Source organism: Papilio machaon, chromosome 29 (genome assembly GCF_912999745.1).
Source record: "Papilio machaon chromosome 29, ilPapMach1.1, whole genome shotgun sequence".
Classification (NCBI taxonomy): Eukaryota; Metazoa; Arthropoda; class Insecta; order Lepidoptera; family Papilionidae; genus Papilio; species Papilio machaon.
In genome coordinates, this window is record NC_060014.1 from 1722621 (window position 1) to 1734453 (window position 11833).

The following is an 11833-nucleotide window of genomic DNA, read 5'->3' on the forward strand; positions in this document are numbered from 1 at the left end:
TGTGGAGCTTTAAATTATAGTTGAGGGATAAGTCTTTTAGATTATTAGTTACATTATTTTCCTTAAGTGTATTTATATTGAAGTCACCCGCTATAACTATATTTATTTTCGATTTATATTTTACGTAAAAATCATGAAGCAGTTTATTTAACTTTTCTAAGAATTGCATGGGATCTGATTGTGGTGTTCTATAAACGCAGATAATTACTAACTTTGTATTTGTTATTTCTACGGCGCAGACTTCAAATGTATTCGGCGCAGCATAGTTTCCTACAAAAGCTATTTCCTTAAAGTCCAATCCCTTTCTAACCAAAATACATGTTCCTCCTCTTTGTGTTTGTCTAGAGAAATTTGCTGCCATATTATAACCCCAGATTTTTATATACATCTCATACCCTTTTTTTATAAACGTTTCAGAAAGACATATTATATCAGGTTCATAGTCTTGTTCTCGTAATTCCTGCATAGTTACTTCAATTAATTCTTTTTTCGATAATACACTTGCAATGTTTTGATGTAAGATTCTAAAGTTATGTTTTGTTGCATGTATATTCTGAAGCGCGAAAAAACCTACTTCTATTTTTTATAACAGAAAAATAATAGGGTATAGTCCCCTTTTTAACAATTGGATTTGTTTCGGATACGCTTTCTATAGATTTTTTAAAGTAATAAGGTATCGTGCCTTTTTTTGGTTTATTTAAATGTTGTTTTAATTGTTTACTAGAATTAGTATTAGCAATTTGCTTTCTTATTTCTTTTGGGTTTAAAAATTTATCAGCATAGTCCCAGCTATCGATTGTGTAGTTTATATTTTTGATAATATCCGGTAGTAGTTTAGAGCTTTTATAATCTATATAGCAAGAGTTTTTGTAAAGTTTGCACGTATTTTCGATAGCCTTGTTCAGTTTAATTATATCTAGGAGACTATTTTGTTTAACGCTTAGAACAATAACCTTATTATTACTAAAAGTGTCTAATATGCGGTATAGTTGAGACAGCACATACTTTATATTGTTATCATTTTCACCTATACATAAAATAAGTTTATCGTCAGGCCCTAATTTTACAGTTTTACAGCGTTTTATAACTTCATTACATGTTGCATATGGTTTAGTTTCAGCAATAAGTTGATATTTCTCGTATTGTGTGTAACATCTTGAATGTGAAACTGCAGCGGCCAGGCCGACACATTGTTGCGACCCGAAGATGTAAATTTGCTTAGAAGGCAGACGTTTTTGTGCTTCTGACGTTTTATGTGTTTTATCATTTCTCATCGCTATTATACGAGGGAAGGTCCAAAAGTTCGCGGAATGGAGGGGATGGAGTGGGGATAGGGTAGCTCGCTTAGTGTCATACTAATTGGGCACTCATAATTAGTATATATATAACATTTCAACCCTATAGTGCCATTCGTTTACGAGTACTCGCCTGCGGAACAAGTCAATCCGGAAGCAAACTGCAACTATGGAGAAAATTGAACATCGCGCTGTGATAAAATTCCTTACCAAGCAAGGAAAAAACGTTCAAACCATTTTAAATGAAATGGAAGCCGTTTATGGAGATCAGTGCCCTGGTAAAACAATGGTTTATAAGTGGCATGGTCTTTTTAAACATGGTCGAGATTCAATTGAAGACGACTCTCGCTCTGGGCGGCCAGCTGACGCCACCACATCAGACATCGTCGAAAAAGTCGAAAAACTTGTACTCGAAGACACACGTTTGAAGAAGAAACAATTATCTGCATTTGTTGGAGTATCAGATACAACTATTTTGCGTATCCTGCACGACCACCTGGGCATGACAAAAGTCAGTGCAAGATGGGTGCCGAGAATGCTCACGCCGCTTCAATAACAGCAGCGCGTCGACGCGTCTAAGCACTTTTTGGAGTTGTGTGGAGACGAGCCCGTGCAGATTTTGGAGCGGATTGTTACTGGAGATGAAACATGGGTTCATCACTTTGAACCTGAGTCCAAACAGGAGTCCATGCAATGGCACAAAAAGGGTACACCACCTCCCAAAAAATTCAAGGTGTCAGAATCGGCGGGAAAGTTGATGGCCACTGTTTTTTGGGATTGTAAGGGAATATTACTCATTGATTATAAAGAAAAAGGTACCACTATAACCGGAGAATACTACGCACTCATATTAGAAAAGTTAAAGGAGTCAATTAAAGAAAAACGTCGAGGAAAATTGGCCAAGGGTGTGTTGCTTTTGCAAGACAACGCGCCGGTTCACAAGAGCCGAGTTGCCATGGCTGCTCTGCACACACCCCATGTGTTCGAACCACTTGTTCACCCACCCTACAGTCCAGACCTGGCTCCTAGCGATTTTTATTTATTTTCAAATTTAAAAAAAGAGCTAAGGGGAAGGAAATTTTCCGACGATAATGAAGTGAAGGAGGCAATTTCGGCCCATTTTGAGGCCAAAGACAAAAAATATTTTTTCGATGGTTTAGAAAAATTAATTCATAGATCGAATAAATGTATTAGACTTAAGGGTGATTATATTGAAAAGGAAAAATAAATTTATTGTTATATTTCATTGACAACCCTTTCATTCCGCGAACTTTTGGACCTCCCCTCGTATGTTTATGATTTACGTCTTGCGATGTTATCGATGGTTTTCCCTTGAAGGCCATGATCTTTTCCTCCGCAGTTTGTAGTTGAAGTTGTAAGCTCGTAATGATTTCTCGTACGTTTAGTAAGGTAGAATCAATGTCGTGATCATTACTTATTGACTTTGTAACGGGGGAAGAAGATAATATAACGCTTTCATCATATAGTGGAGATTCACTCTTCTTTGTTTCATCACTGGGTCCGAGACTACTTTCTATTGTTGGACATGACTGAGCTAACGATTTTAAAAGTTTATTTTCAGCTGTCAATTTGTTTAAAATTTTACGAAGATTGTTATTTTCTAATGTAAGGTTTTCTAACTCCTTTTGTGTAGTTTTAAGCGTGAAACTCATCTGGGATATCATATTTTTCATTACTGGTATTGTTGCCGTGTCGTTGTCTTCTACAATTTAGTAGGTGTCGACATTGATTCATCTGATGTATTGTGGTCGGTGAGAATGTGCGAGTCCGAAGTGAGGGAGAAATTCAGCGAAGGCTCAACGCAAACTTGTTCTCCGGTGTTACTTAAGGTGCTGCTCGTTGGTGGACGGTCTGGGATGCGCTTTCTTCTAGTTGTTATGTTGGAGATGCCACTCTTAACAACATCGTTTGTTTTACACGTTTTGCATCGCCATTTCTTTTTGGCTTCCTGGTTCATCAGATGGTATGTTTTTTCTGGGTCACACTCTAACTCAAATCAGTTTTTACATACTGAGCAAAGTGCAGTTTTTTTAATTTCAACTATATTTTTGCATTTGAAGCATGTTACCGAAGCCGTATTTTGTCCAGTGTTGGTTAAATTTGCGTTAGCATTTGTTTTAGACGCCATACTTTTATATATAATTAGTTAGTATTTCTTTTCCAAGTATTTTCTAGTTTCTCTTAAAATGTACGAGATTTTTTATTTTTATTTAAATTGGAAAGTGTTTAGAGAACATAATAAAATGAGTAAAGAAATTGAGAACAGATAAAGAAAATAATTTTAAAATAGAAAAAAGTAACAAAAAGTATTGGTCAGTCCGGGATCGATCCGCCGGTCAATTACAGTGCATCGACAAGCTTGGGCAATATGCCAAAGTCACGACGTTTGTTTCATTAAATTTGTTCATCTAGTGATATTATATCCACAATAATTTATATCGATGAGGGTAACTTGTAGTACACATCACTAAATCGTCATTTCACTTTTTTAGTTTATGTGTCGAGTTTCACATTAGCATCATTATTTTTATAAGTTATTCACAATAAGAACACAAAAGTTGTTAATTTTTAAAACAAGTATAAACTTTAGCACTGTTTACAAACTGTTGCAAATAATGTTCATAATCGCACTGTTGATTTAATTTTCACTTAAATTTCGTTTTACAACACAATAAACATTTAACACATATTTCTCTTTGGTTTTAAAACACCACTGTACTGTCCATTTGAGAATAGGAGTAGTTTTATTATTTAAAAAGATTTAATTAATCGCAGCGCATTGTTGACGTTTGCATGCGCGCGCCATCTCTCTCGTCGCCATCGTCTCTAATATATATTTGTTTAAGTATTGATAAGTGCCATTTCCTAATAACTTGTTTAAACATGTCAATACGTCATTTAAGAGTATTGATTACACAATACCCGGCTAAAATATACATTATTGACGGTCGAGTTGGCGATTGTAGCTTTTATGGCGAACACAATTATATCTAAGGAGTTACTATCCAAAGTTTAAAGTTGCGGAGAGAGGAGTTTTTATTAAATAAAATCGTACTTAGGTTAGTTATTTTCACTACTTTTGATGTAACTTTGACAGTTTTATTTTATAAGTGGTCAAAGGTTTTTATTTTATACAGCCGTAAGTCATGTATGCTACTAAAATAAATTAAAAAAAAAACTCTATTTAATTCGATTAAAGTTTTTTTTAAACCAAACATATTATTTATTTTAATTTTTATTTCGAAATGTTATCTTAAATTGATTAAAAATAATAAAATATGACATTTATATTGTTTACTTATTTCATAATTTTGAAGACACGGAACGCAAAACTACGAAGTAGCAAAGAGTATGTACCCATTTCATAGTATACTAGCGAAATGTTTACATACTCTTTGGCATTATCTGTTATGGTTATTCAGTTGAGATTTAAACATACTTTTATGTTATGTCTGTTACTGTTATGGCGTCTCCGAATCCTCGGGATTTAGAATCAGGTGAAGCTGAGGTGATGATACCCGGAATATCTTCTGGGTCATCAGTACGACGAATAAATCCGTACTCGGAGGAATTGTTGTAAGTCACATTAACGGTAGTAAATTCTTTGTAAATTTGTATTGTAAGGTTGGATACATACGAGGGGAGGTCCAAAAGTTCGCGGAATGAAAGGGTTGTCAATGAAATATAACAATAAATTTATTTTTCCTTTTCAATATAATCACCCTTAAGTCTAATACATTTATTCGATCTATGAATTAATTTTTCTAAACCATCGAAAAAATATTTTTTGTCTTTGGCCTCAAAATGGGCCGAAATTGCCTCCTTCACTTCATTATCGTCGGAAAATTTCCTTCCCCTTAGCTCTTTTTTTAAATTTGGAAATAAATAAAAATCGCTAGGAGCCAGGTCTGGACTGTAGGGTGGGTGAACAAGTGGTTCGAACCCATGTGTGTGCAGAGCAGCCATGGCAACTCGGCTCTTGTGAACCGGCGCGTTGTCTTGCAAAAGCAACACACCCTTGGCCAATTTTCCTCGACGTTTTTCTTTAATTGACTCCTTTAACTTTTCTAATATGAGTGCGTAGTATTCTCCGGTTATAGTGGTACCTTTTTCTTTATAATCAATGAGTAATATTCCCTTACAATCCCAAAAAACAGTGGCCATCAACTTTCCCGCCGATTCTGACACCTTGAATTTTTTGGGAGGTGGTGTACCCTTTTTGACTCCTGTTTGGACTCAGGTTCAAAGTGATGAACCCATGTTTCATCTCAGTAACAATCCGCTCCAAAATCTGCACGGGCTCGTCTCCACACAACTCCAAAAAGTGCTTAGACGCGTCGACGCGCTGCTGTTTTTGAAGCGGCGTGAGCATTCTCGGCACCCATCTTGCACTGACTTTTGTCATGCCCAGGTGGTCGTGCAGGATACGCAAAATAGTTGTATCTGATACTCCAACAAATGCAGATAATTGTTTCTTCTTCAAACGTGTGTCTTCGAGTACAAGTTTTTCGACTTTTTCGACGATGTCTGATGTGGTGGCGTCAGCTGGCCGCCCAGAGCGAGAGTCGTCTTCAATTGAATCTCGACCATGTTTAAAAAGACCATGCCACTTATAAACCATTGTTTTACCAGGGCACTGTACTCCATAAACGGCTTCCATTTCATTTAAAATGGTTTGAACGTTTTTTCCTTGCTTGGTAAGGAATTTTATCACAGCGCGATGTTCAATTTTCTCCATAGTTGCAGTTTGCTTCCGGATTGACTTGTTCAGCAGGCGAGTACTCGTAAACGAATGGCACTATAGGGTTGAAATGTTATATATATACTAATTATGAGTGCCCAATTAGTATGACACTAAGCGAGCTACCCTATCCCCACTCCATCCCCTCCATTCCGCGAACTTTTGGACCTCCCCTCGTAGCAACATGCAAAAGATGGTTTCAACGGTTCAGAAATAATGATTTTGATGTGAGAAATGAAGAACGTGGAAGACCACCAAAAAAGTTTGAAGACGCCGAATTGCAAACGATATTGGATGGAGATGACACTTTGAATTAAAAGCAAATGGCAGAAATGTTAAATGTTGCACAACAAACAATTTCTGACCGTTTAAAAGCTATGGGAAAGATCCAAAAGTGTGAAAAATGGTTGTCACATGAATTGAATGAAAGACAGATGGAAAACCGAAAAAAACACTTGTGAAATTTTGCTTCAAAGACACGAAAGAAAATCGGTTTTGCATCAGATTGTTACTGGCGATGAAAAATGGATTTATTTTAAGAATCCTAAACGGAAAAAATCATGGGTTAACCATCCGGGACAACCATCAACATTGACTGCAAAACCAAATCGATTCGGCAAGAAGACAATGATGTGTGTTTGGTGGGACCAGAAAGGTGTGGTGTACCACGAGCACCTACAACCTGGTGAAACCGTTAATACTGATCGCTACCGACAACAAATGATCAATTTCAAGCATGCATTGATTGAGAAACGACCAGAATGTGTCAGAAGACACGGCAAGGTAATTTTGCTCCATGACAATGCACCTGCACACAAAGCAAAACCGGTTCAGGATACAATCAAAACACTTGACTGGGAGCTGCTACCCCACCCGCCGTATTAGATGAAGACTTTCGGAAGAGTTACCGCTTCAATTAATCTACTGCGACTTACATAATTAACCTGGTAGGTGATGATTTCAACTTAGATCGTAGAGGCTCTGGTACATCACTTGAAATCCAAGTAATAACGGCCATAATATGTTGAGGTCGTCGATAAGTAAGTTTTTACAATCTGAACATAACATTATGTTACAAAATCAGTTACGAAATTATTGTAGGAAATGAAACCTTTTGTAAATCCTATATTTCCATTATAGTTTCGAGACGCTGGAGACCACCATGGATTATCTCAAGCAACCACCAGTCGTATTGTGCACATGCACTTGCAAGACACTCAGCTTATTTTATTAAAATGCCCAGTACTTTTGCTGAAGAAGAGCGTATGATGAGAGAATTTTATAGAATTCGAAGTTTCCAAACTGTTATTAGTTGTATTGTTTGTACACACATCAAAATCTCATCGCAAATGTGGAGGTGATGCAGCTCAATATTATATAAATAGAAAAGAATTTTACTCATTTCATGGGTATGGCGCTCCTGGGACAGTAAGAAGCAAATGTCCTACATGTATTGCTGCAAGGACGGGCCAAATCAAACCAGAGAATTTGAACTTCTACGCAATAAATGTCAACCAGGATAGTCGGCAAAGGACCGTAATAGGTATTGGCATCGGCAGTATTTCGGGCACCGCTTACCAAGATTCATGCACCAAGACCAGTGTCGCATCGTACAAGTTGTACGTCTGCTTAAAACAGGCTGGATACCAATTTGCTGAGCAAAGAGCCACAGTCACTGGCCGACGGGATCAAGCGAAAGCAGATAATTTACTCAATGAGAAGGTACCGGTTGGTATTTGTGGACGAATCATACCAACAACATTTATTGTTTTACCGAAATCACGAGAAAATCGTACCTTACTAGGAGTTGGATTCATACAAGATGATGGAATGGTTTTGAACATTCCCCAATTAACGTGGCACTTTATTGACGACCCAAACATGATATATGAACTACAGGAGGAAGATGCTATAGAAACGACAATGACACACATAGATGCTGTTAAGTATGCGCGAAATGAGGCCGCCAGTGGAACTATCACCTTTGGGAAGACCCAATAAAATAAGGAGGAAGAACTCCAAATACACCGAATACACCGGTAACATCAACCGAAGCAGTATTAGTACCAACGTGCCCGATAAGAGCCCGCTTAATATGAAACAAGTAGTAGAACCTACTTTACCAGAAGCAAGTGCTTGTACAGAGTTTCACCTGACTCCAATTGACTTTGTGTCCTCAACTAAACGTACTGTTATGAACAATCGACAGTAGGGCATAACTGTCACACTTGCAGAAACCCCCTAACCGTCACTAAACGTCATTGACGTCATGAAGTGTATAAATTGTCCGACTCGCGGCAATACATATAGCATTCCATCCAGAGCAGTCCATAGAGCAGTGCATTTATAGCATTCGATTTAGAGCAGTAATGTAAATGTGTTTCCAATAAAGTAGTTTAGCAAAGTGTAATCATTCGTTTTTTTTAAAAAAAAAAGGACCCACGGACGCCATCCTTACAGTACGAAGCTACTGTTTGACAGATATTCGCCAGTCTGGGATCGCCTATACAAAGATGCTCAGATTAGTGTTCACGCTGCAGAAGTGCACTTATCTCCTAACTCCCGGTTACTCTTCAACAGAAGAAGCAGTGAAGATGATGTGGAGATCAATTCCGTTGCCACAGACGACATACAGCGCTTGGTTTTGTTAACCAAAGAGAGAGCGTTTCATCATGATGTTGCAGAAGCATATGTAACGCAATCTTCTTTTTTCGCAAGTTTTATACAGTGAAAATTCATTAATTAACAATATTAACTTTTGTTTAGTCAAGTACCGAGGTTCTAATAATACACCCGTTTAAATTTAGCGCAAAAAAAAACCATTCGCAATTATCTACACAGAAACGGTGGCCATAATATTACACCAGTTAAAAAAATTGTATTAAAAGAAGAGCATCGCAACGCAAGACTACGTTTCGCTAGAGAGTTTAGAGATTTCGATTTTTCAAACGCCATATTTTCTCGCCATAGAATTTACGGCGAGCAAATAATACAAGGTATGCCCCTTAAAATGTAATTTCAAATACCCAGTCATTTATTTGTAACAATTATTACAGGTCCTGAGTGCATGTTTTGGTGCTGGATTAGAAGTTATCGGAACCATATGTGTTCACGCATCGAGCGCGTGAACAGCAGTGGCGGGAGGCGCGGCGAGCGGGGGGATGCACCGGGAGATCGGGCTGACCGCCGCGGCGCCCGCGCAGTGAGCCGGCAGAATTAATTAGTTGCACATCGTCGTTTAATTAAGTCACGTTATAATTTTTTTTGTAAAATCATTTTAATATTATATTATTCGATAAGCATATACCGGCTTTCATTAACAATATGTGATTTAGGTGGTGGCAATGTACCTATTTTAATTATATGGGACATGAAATTGTCACAATTTTGGACCCACCGCACCTACTTAAGTGTTTTAGCAACAACTTTGTAAAGCATGACATTGAGGTCAGACAAGATTTACAAATAGGAGGAAATCAAATACAAGGTTAGAAGCGACCATCAACATCTAGGTATCGGTCGGATATGAAAACAAGCTCTCCACAGCTTCACAATTTACGTACTGCAGCCACACCAAGAGAGTCACTGAAGAATCTCCACTCCAGCGTCTCTTCTCAGGCTTCAAACTATACTGATCCGATTTTCGGAGATTAACTGTTTGATGCCAGATAAATCCTATGTTTTCAAGGGCGAATCTTGTCATGGTGGTAAATTAAGTAAAGAGAGACTGACTGTCCTGGCCTGTGCCTCTGATGGGTCAGAAAAGTTACGTTTGCTAGTGATTGGCAAAGCAAAAAATCCGCGTTGTTTCAAGAATGTAAGATCGCTCCCCGTAACATATGATGCACAATCTCGAGCTTGGACGACAGGCATTCGGTTCATTTGTTATATAATACTTGTTATATAATGACCACTATATATACTATTTACTCCATTTTGTTATGTAATATCATGTAAGATTACTAATACTAGTATATAAGAACCTAGCACATAAATTCCTCAACATCCCTTTGTCTTAAATTATTTTGTTATTTTCGTAACATTGTATTTACCGTTCCCACATAGATTAACTAATATACGAGGGGAGGTCCAAAAGTTCGCGGAATGGAGGGGATGGAGTGGGGATAGGGTAGCTCGCTTAGTGTCATACTAATTGGGCACTCATAATTAGTATATATATAACATTTCAACCCTATAGTGCCATTCGTTTACGAGTACTCGCCTGCTGAACAAGTCAATCCGGAAGCAAACTGCAACTATGGAGAAAATTGAACATCGCGCTGTGATAAAATTCCTTACCAAGCAAGGAAAAAACGTTCAAACCATTTTAAATGAAATGGAAGCCGTTTATGGAGATCAGTGCCCTGGTAAAACAATGGTTTATAAGTGGCATGGTCTTTTTAAACATGGTCGAGATTCAATTGAAGACGACTCTCGCTCTGGGCGGCCAGCTGACGCCACCACATCAGACATCGTCGAAAAAGTCGAAAAACTTGTACTCGAAGACACACGTTTGAAGAAGAAACAATTATCTGCATTTGTTGGAGTATCAGATACAACTATTTTGCGTATCCTGCACGACCACCTGGGCATGACAAAAGTCAGTGCAAGATGGGTGCCGAGAATGCTCACGCCGCTTCAAAAACAGCAGCGCGTCGACGCGTCTAAGCACTTTTTGGAGTTGTGTGGAGACGAGCCCGTGCAGATTTTGGAGCGGATTGTTACTGGAGATGAAACATGGGTTCATCACTTTGAACCTGAGTCCAAACAGGAGTCCATGCAATGGCACAAAAAGGGTACACCACCTCCCAAAAAATTCAAGGTGTCAGAATCGGCGGGAAAGTTGATGGCCACTGTTTTTTGGGATTGTAAGGGAATATTACTCATTGATTATAAAGAAAAAGGTACCACTATAACCGGAGAATACTACGCACTCATATTAGAAAAGTTAAAGGAGTCAATTAAAGAAAAACGTCGAGGAAAATTGGCCAAGGGTGTGTTGCTTTTGCAAGACAACGCGCCGGTTCACAAGAGCCGAGTTGCCATGGCTGCTCTGCACACACATGGGTTCGAACCACTTGTTCACCCACCCTACAGTCCAGACCTGGCTCCTAGCGATTTTTATTTATTTCCAAATTTAAAAAAAGAGCTAAGGGGAAGGAAATTTTCCGACGATAATGAAGTGAAGGAGGCAATTTCGGCCCATTTTGAGGCCAAAGACAAAAAATATTTTTTCGATGGTTTAGAAAAATTAATTCATAGATCGAATAAATGTATTAGACTTAAGGGTGATTATATTGAAAAGGAAAAATAAATTTATTGTTATATTTCATTGACAACCCTTTCATTCCGCGAACTTTTGGACCTCCCCTCGTATATTTGTTTAAGTATTGATAAAGTACCATTTTAAACCTGTCAATACGTCATTTAAGAGTATGGTTCACACGATACCCTTAATATATATTCGATGTCTAAATGGGATCGACTCACTCACTGTTTCGACGTACTACTGTGAACATGTAATTGTATCCTAGAAAAATAAATTATTTTATTTAAAAGTTTTTGTCACTTGGCCATATAACACATTGACTGGTTAAAAGCTTCAGATGATCACTTACAGATTAAATGCAGACGCATAATTGTATTCATTGACAACTGACCCGCTCACTCTAAAGGCGTTGAACTCAACAATATCAAGCTTGTTTACTTACCTCCAAATGCGACAAGCAAATTACAACCGATGGATCAGGGGGTCTACGAAAGGGACGAAACGAAA